Genomic DNA, 9,096 nt, shown 5'->3' with positions numbered 1-9,096 from the left:
ATTGTCTTTGTTCAATATATACTGTGACATTGTCTTTGTTCAATACTGTAACATTGTCTATGTTCAATATATACTGTGACATTGTCTTTGCTCAATCCTGTGACATTATCTATGTTCAGTATTGTGACATTGTCTTTGTTCAGTACTGTGACATTGTCTTTGTTCAATGCTGTGACTTTGTCTTTGTTCAATACTGTGACATTGTCTTTGTTAAGTACTGTGACATTGTCTTTGTTCAGTACTGTGGCATGGTCTTTGTTCACTGCTGTGACATTGTCTTTGTTTAGTACTGTGACACTGTCTTTGTTTAGTACTGTGGCACTGTCTTTGTTCAGTACTGTGACATTGTCTTTGCTCAATCCTGTGACATTGTCTTTGTTCACTACTGTGACATTGTCTTTGTTCACTGCTGTGACATTGTCTTTGTTCAGTACTGTGGCACTGTCTTTGTTCAATTCTGTGACATGGTCTTTGTTCAGTACTGTGAAGTTGTTTTTCTTCATTACTGTGATATGTTCCAAACGGAATAAACATAAGCGAGAATGCCAACATGCGACTATATATGCATGGTACCTGTATGACACAAAGGTATGATTAATTTATTGTGGAAGGAAGAGCAGCGACACACAATGAGGTTTCCTCATTTAATAGTATACTAGAATACACCCGCGAAATCTTAGAGCTTGGTTCAAAGTATATAAACTGTTGTAGAATGAATTTTTGTAAAAGATTTTGTCTGGAGAATTATAAAAGGTATCAAAAGTCATAGGTACTTGGAGACAGGACAATTATTTTATTTATAAGCTCTCTTCATTTTTCCAAAGTCCGTTATCTCTTTGTTTACTCACAGAAATTCCATGCAGTGATTTTCGCCTTTCTGTATACTATGAACATACGTTTATTATAAACAATTATCTTTTTGTTTACTCAGAGAAATTCCATGCAGTGATTTTCGCCTTTCTGTATACTATTAACAAACGTTTATTATAAATAAAGTGTATTTGGTATCCAAAGTCATAGGTACTTGGAGACAGGACAAGTGTTTTAAGCCCTCTCCCTTTTTTCCAAAGTCCGTTATTTCTTGTTTTCTGTAAAATTCCATGATGTTCGCCTTTCTATATACATTGTACTATGAACATACGTATATTACAAATACAGTGTATTTACAATTAACTATCAATTCCAAGTTTCTTCTCCATGGCGATCACTGCTGTATTATATCGAGAGTCTCTATATATTATAGAAGTATAATCATTGTATACATGCAGAATAACGCGAAAATAATTGTCCTGTCCTCGAGTAATTATGAAAATTATCTTAAAAAGTTTAAAACCGGAAGTATTGTCTATGACTTAAAAGTCTGTCTGATGATTGAAATTATATCCGGACGCCTTTTTTTCGTTTTTCTCCCAAAATTACGCAAACTGAATAATCATAAGAATGAATGACAAATGCGACTATGCATGGACCTATATGACATAGAGGCATAATGATAAATTTATTGTTGAAGGAGGAGAAGCGACACATGAAATGAGGTCTTCTCGTTTAATAGTATAGATAAGGCACGGCAAAGTTTAAGGTCAAAATTTATGCCAGTCTCCAATATAGTCTTTTAAAGATTCTAAATAAGCTTTCAAAAATGAAAGAAAGTGAATTTATCCGAAAATTTCAAATTTCATGGCGCTCTTTGTCTTCAATACGATTCACCAAAATTAAGATTTTTTATTTATTTCGTTAATAGGTAAAGCATTATGTAAAAAAAAATCGTGTATGAATGCAATGCCGTGAACTTTGATCATTTGTTGATGTATCATATATACATTACTGGACGAAAAACAACTGACCATACCAGAAACAGTCGTTCTACGACTGTTAATATCTGTCAAAAATGTACATTGTATAGCAGCTGTTAAATTTCAGTTGCAGTTATTTTGTATCTGTTTCAACTTTGAAACTTTAAAAGACTTTGTCGACTGCAAAAACGCTAAATATTGTTGTCACATTTGTTATAGGACTGGTACAACTACTAGTATTTCAAAGTTGTAACAGTTTTGACAACAGTCCCCAAAATAGTTATAAATAAACGGTTTAAACGCCGAAAGGGTTGTCACAATTAAAATCCAACTCCGGCAGCCATTTAAAAGTAGGGTGTAAAGCAATTTCAATGTGTGCAATATATATAAGAAGGTTGTTACAAAAAAGACATAACTGTCAATCACATTTAAGACATTGATTTAATAGAAACTGATTGTTAACAAAACAAATAGAATATTGAAATATTTGCCACTGAACATTTTCATATTCGTCACTAGTTAGGCTTATTGATTTCCGTCCCCAAAATTGCTCTTAAGGTAAATCATAGGTAAATGTTTCCTGAAATAGGATTAGTGGGAGATATTATGGACATAATTGTGCAAATCGTGATACAAGCATGAAATTTGGTATAAAGGTTAACTAAATGATACTTATAAAAAATCCGCTGCTGGCCAGAAAAAATAATAATTTTTTCAAGATGGCCACCACACATTTTGAAAATGGCGTCATAACAAATTAGCCAATATTTGTTAATCCTTTGAAAGGTGTGTTATATGTAATATCCATTGTTAGATTTGATAAAAAGAAAATGACAGTTCATAAATAACGACTAGACAATACATTAATCAAACTTAAGGTGACTTCCGGTTTCAAAATGTCGGCTAACGAGTCAAAAATTTCGATTTTTTTTTACTTTCAAGCAATTTTACAAGGGATTTTTATCCTTAAAAGATGTGTTATGTATAATTCAATGTAAGATATGATAAAACGTTTAAAACAGCTCCTTAGTACGACAAACAACACATAACTGAAGAAAAATAGTGGTTTCCGGTTCCAAATTAGATGCAAGTACGTAAAAAATATTTTAATAATTTTCATCAACTTAACAAGTAATAACACAAGCATGAAATACAAGCATGAAATTTGGTATACAGGTGGACTAAACCATAATTAAAAGAAATCAGGCGCTGGCCATCAAAATTTCCATTTTTTTCAAGTTGGCCACTGATCATTTTGCAAATGGCGTCATATCCAGTTGTAAATCTTTGAAAGTTGTGTTATAGTTATAATCCAATGTAAGGTTTTAAAAAGCGTAAAGTACAGTTCCTAAAGTACTGAAAAACAACACTTAAATGACAAAAAAGAGTGATTTCCGGTTTCAAAATGGCGGCAAATTTTTTGAAAATGTATTTTTTTATAATTTTCATCAACTTAACAAGTGAAATCACATTCTTTGTTAAGATTAAATGCCTAGTTTTGTGAGAAAGACTGGTTCGTTATCTTTAAATTATCGGACAGTAGCCAATAACAAAACTCGTACAAGGAAGGACAGAACGGTAGCATTTACAGTCACCAACACAACTGGATTTTTCGCCTCCTCATTTCAAAAGTTCCCGACAGGAGGATGCAACTTTGGATATGGTCTTTGGATGTGCTCCGAAAAAAGCTCTTGTGGGCGGAACTACATCACAATGCCGTTGCTTCCTGGGCTAAAATTTACATCGTGCCTCATTAACATCAAATAGTGATGTTTTTCTGTTATACATGATGTAAACAAATGCTTCTTTTATGTCCTTGTATGTTTCTTTATACTTCAGCAAAGAAATAAGTAAGTCCCTTACATGTTGAAATACTTCCTATGTCATCCAAACTGACCTATTCCCCTAGATTCACATGCACCGAATGTATGAATGAAAGGAAGAGTAGCTACACGAGGACCAAACGCATTTGATATATCACGTACAGGAAGCCATCAAAAGTCTTCATTCAGCCAAAACCTATTCACAGTTTGTTCCACCATATTTTTGGAGTGCTGCAATTCTTAATACTGCTACATCTGTGTCGGTGCTACCTTAAATTACCGTCCTACAACAATTTTCATAATCAGGCCAAACATTCGTATATCTGCTTCTCCATGCTTACAAGGGATAGCTGAAAAGTATCCTTATTAGTCTCTACAGAAGCATTTCTGTCGGCAAGTCACTTGAAAAATTTCGTTTCGTTGTCATCTTCATAGAGAAAACTACTCAAGAACCCAACTGTTGTCTTCTCACATCTAGCCTTTCAATGATTCATTTAGTAAATCTATCACAATATCTACTCTTGAATACTTATCGATGCAAGATTTTATTTAAGGCCGTAAAACACAATTGCAAAATCATCCAATATTGATTCCCTACAAGGTGACCTGGAATTAACCATTGCTGCTCTATCAACGATAAATGCGTCAGAATTTGGATATACAAATTACAAAATATTTCAAGTTTATCCACTTGCACCGATTTAATACCACTGTTTAAAATGACAACCGAAGACAAAAACGGAGGAGCAGTTTGTCTTTATGGATTAAGAAATATTCCAAATCAATTTGTCCACTGCGACAAAAAATAAAAGTGTAGAAAAGATATATAAGAGCTCTAGCTTTGTTTTTTTACAAAAACGTTTACAGTTTTATTTTACCGACATTAAAGGAGTTGTTCTTTTTAATCTGGTTATAAGAAACCGGTTCTCCTTCGTTTTGTATTTGCTTCAAACGATCTTCAAATTATTTGCCTTTGATCTTTTTAAAAAAAACCTTCTGTGTTCATTAAGTCGTTCATCTATTATAGAATGCCTCAAACCACTAGATCTTGCAAATTTATCTGATAGTCTACTGACTTCTGGTCTAGATACCATCAATACGTCTTAATGAGGTCTTCGGTTAAACCTATGACAACACATCGCCCTTTACAATTGCATTATTCTGTTTTTGTCTGATCAATTGTGTTATAAGAAAAATATTTTCTGGTCTTACGTACAGTAAAAATATCATTTTCAAAATCAATTGCCACCTGTGGGTGACTTAGGAAAAGGAAAGCCATATCTCGGAGAAGGTCGGTCGCGATCGAGAATATGTTACACGATCAAGACCTAAATCAATACAGTATCATGCTTTATATGGACTGTTTGTACAAAAAAATCTGACTCATGAAATAAGCATACTACCAAATTCACAAGAAGTTCTTATTTGATAATTGAACACCAGGAATTGAACTGTTGTAGAGATGACTATATTTTCTTACGCCAGTCTATCAAATCATGGAACGTCACAGAGTCATGACATGATTATAATTTCTGTGTTTAGCTTTCTTAAGCCGATATATACCTTTCAAGCTAAAACACATAGAGTTATATGATGCGCGTGTCTAGTCCTAGGTGCATTTTAACATACATACAAGCATATGCCGTTCTAGGTGTTGCAATAATGGTTTTACCGTCAGGTAATATATCACCCAGAATTTTATAACAAGTCATTTCAATATGAAATCCACCTTACATGACGATAAACCTATCTTCTCTGTACAAATCAGGCAATTCCCACTGAATATACATTACCAAAAGTGGCTGATCGGCCGTTACTTTTGATGTTTTTTCTCGTTTTAACCACATTTTCCATCTTATCCATCAAATACCTGATCATTGCAACTGAATTGGCTTGTTTTTAAACAGTGGCATCATAGATTTTACACTTACTTGCCTTTTAGAGTAATGAGATGAACTACGATTTATACCAGTTTGCACTGGTAGTACAAACAAATCACTCATTATGTCTAAAAATAGTTTGCGCATGCGCAAAATTGTTAAATCATGTGTGCCATAACCTTGAACAATGTTATCAAACCAAATCATAATATCATTTAAAATCCCAAATCATTTATTTTACAGTAAATAGTTAAAATATTTTTTAATGAATTTTGTTACATTTTCGCGCATGCGCAAACCCTGTATGTGTCAAATACTCATGTCTAGTGAATTATTCACATGTAAAGAAGGTAGCTACCAAACCTGACAGCTGTTTTTCACTAAAAGAAGGTAAACGAAAAGTTTTCCCGAAAAAATCAGTATTTTCAAACTGAAAAAACAGCCATTTTAGAAAACGGCGGTGGCCATCTTGAAAAAATGATTTTTTTTAATGGCCAGCAGTTGTTTCTTTAAAAGTATATAATAATGATGCTTTGTGGTAATTTTCATGCTTGTATCATCATTTGCACAATTCCCTCGATTTTGCCTGCTAATATCTTCCACTAGGATTTTCTTAAACTTTGCCAAAAAAAATTTAACTATGCTTTTTCAAAATATAATAAAAAGGATGCTATTTTTCAAGCTATGCGTCGTTGTAAATTGCCTAAATTTGGCAAGAATGATCATGAAAAAACACATTTTTTTGCATAAAAAGAAATCGATAAGATAGAATTTTGAAATAAAATAAAAAGAAAAAATGGAGTCATTGAACTTGTTTCCTTGCTACACGTAAAAATTAAAAATTTCAGTTATAAATTTTTACTAGAAGAGTTATCTCCACTTAAAAGGCTAATGCCGTGTTCACACCAAACGCCGTGTACAGTAAACATGTTTACATTTGGTTTAATGTAATCTACACTAGTTTCACATAAGATTTGTCCACATCTATACACCTTGTTCAGTTACCTGTACATAAGATGTGTTCACACTTGTAAACTATATGTCATTTAAATGTTCATTACGTAGAACCGAACTCAAATTTTCGAACAACTTTTCTAGCAGTAAGGGAACGACCATTTGACTTAAAAAAAAGGGGGGGATGGATTTTTCCACAATTTGATTGAAAAAAAATCGGGTCATACAGATGATTAGAATGAAAAATAGTCTGAATCCAAAGTTTCCCCATACATAATAGTTTTTAATATTGAATTGGTACCATCGAAAAACTAGAGGCTCCAAAGAGCCTGTGTCGCTCACCTTGGTCTATGTGAATATTATACAAAGGAAGCAGATGGATTCATGACAAAATTGTGTTTTGGTGATGGTGATGTGTTTGTAAATCTTACTTTACTAGTCTTGCTGCTTACATTTATCTCTATCTATAATGAACTTGGCCCAGTAGTTTCAGTGGAAAATGTTAATAAAAATGTACAAATTTTATGAAAATTGTTAAAAATTGACTATAAAGGACAATAACTCCTTAGGGGGTCAATTGACAATTTCGGTCATGTTGACTTATTTGTAAATCTTACTTTGCTGAACATAATTGCTGTTTACAGTTTATCTCTATCTATAATAAAATTTAAGATAATAACCAAAAACAGCAAAATTTCCTTAAAATTACCGATTCAGGGGCAGCAACCCAACAATGGGTTGTCAGATTCATCTGAAAATTATAGGGCAGATAGATCTTGATCTGATTAATAATTTTACCTCGTGTTGGATTTGCTCTAAATGCTTTGGTTTTTGAGTTATAAGCCAAAAACTGCATTTTACCCCTATGTTCTATTTTTAGCTGTGGCGGCCATCTTGATTTGATAGTCGGGTCACCGGACACATTTTTAAAACAAGATACCCCAAAGATGATGATTGCCAAGTCTGGATTAATTTGGCCCAGTAGTTTCAGAGGAGAAGATTTTTGTAAAAGATAACTAAGATTTACGAAAAATGGTTAAAAATTGACTATAAAGGGCAATAACTCCTAAACGGGTCAACTGACCATTTCGGTCATGTGACTTATTTGTAAATCCTACTTTACTAAACTTATTGCTGTTTACAGTTTATCTCTATCTATAATAATATTCAAGATAATAACCAAAAACTGCAAAATTTCCACAAAATTACCAATTCAGGGGCAGCAACCCAACAACGGGTTGACCGATTCATCTGAAAATTTCAGGGCAGATAGATCTTGACCTGATAAACATTTTTACCCCATGTCAGATTTCCTCTAAATGCTTTGGTTTTTGAGTTATAAGCCAAAAACTGCAGTTTACCCCTATGTTCTATTTTTTGCCGTGGCGGCCATCTTGGTTGGATGACCGGGTCACGCCACACATTTTTCAAACTAGATACCCCAATGATGATTGTGGCCAATTTTGGTTCAATTTGGCCCAGTAGTTTCAGAGGAGAAGATTTTTGTAAAAGATAACTAAGATTTACGAAAAATGGTTAAAAATTGACTATAAAGGGCAATAACTCCTAAACGGGTCAACTGACCATTTCGGTCATGTTGACTTATTTGTAAATCCTACTTTACTAAACATTATTGCTGTTTACAGTTTATCTCTATCCATAATAATATTCAAGATAACAACCAAAAACTGCAAAATTTCCACAAAATTACCAATTCAGGGGCAGCAACCCAACAACGGGTTGACCGATTCATCTGAAAATTTCAGGGCAGATAGATCTTGACCTGATAAACATTTTTACCCCATGTCAGATTTCCTCTAAATGCTTTGGTTTTTGAGTTATAAGCCAAAAACTGCATTTTACCCCTATGTTCTATTTTTAGCCGTGGCAGCCATCTTGGTTGGTTGACCGGGTCACGCCACACATTTTTTAAACTAGATACCCCAATGATGATTGTGGCCAAGTTTGGTTCAATTTGGCCCAGTAGTTTCAGAGGAGAAGATTTTTGTAAAAGTTAACGACGACGGACGACGGACGACGGACGACGGACGCCGGACGCCGGACGCAAAGTGATGGGAAAAGCTCACTTGGCCCTTCGGGCCAGGTGAGCTAAAAATGAATATTAACCTTCGCGCAAGAAAAAATTCGGACTCAGAACCGCCCCCCCTTTTTTTTTTTTTTTTTTTAAAGTAAAGTGGTTGGCTCCTTTAAGAAAGTCATTTTGGATGATTTGCAGTAGTTTAAAGATGTCTCGACTACGCATTAAAAATGTAGGCTGCATCAGCGTGCTTATAGACACAGAAAAAGAATTGCGATGTTAAGGATCACTATATTTCTATCTTTTCTGTTTGTCTCAAATGGTATTATTTCTACAAATTATTTTTTTGGCAAAAGGAGAGGGTGATATTTTTTTTATTTCTAATTCTATTTTAACGGATCTGAGATTCTACACAAACAAACAATTAACCTCACCCTTTTTCAGTAATTTGCATTTATAAGTGAATCGTTGTTAGAGTAAAGACCAGTGGCATATATTTCTGTCAGTGTGTACGTCCAGTCGATTCGGGAAGACCTTTTCTAAGGAATTATGTGTTCGGCAATGATGATGGATGAGTTTTGAGGGGTTAATAAGGCTACGTAAAGTGT

This window comes from Mytilus trossulus, chromosome 14 (assembly GCF_036588685.1).
Source record: "Mytilus trossulus isolate FHL-02 chromosome 14, PNRI_Mtr1.1.1.hap1, whole genome shotgun sequence".
In the NCBI taxonomy this organism is placed as follows: Eukaryota; Metazoa; Mollusca; class Bivalvia; order Mytilida; family Mytilidae; genus Mytilus; species Mytilus trossulus.
Note: the sequence above shows the minus strand (reverse complement) of the source record.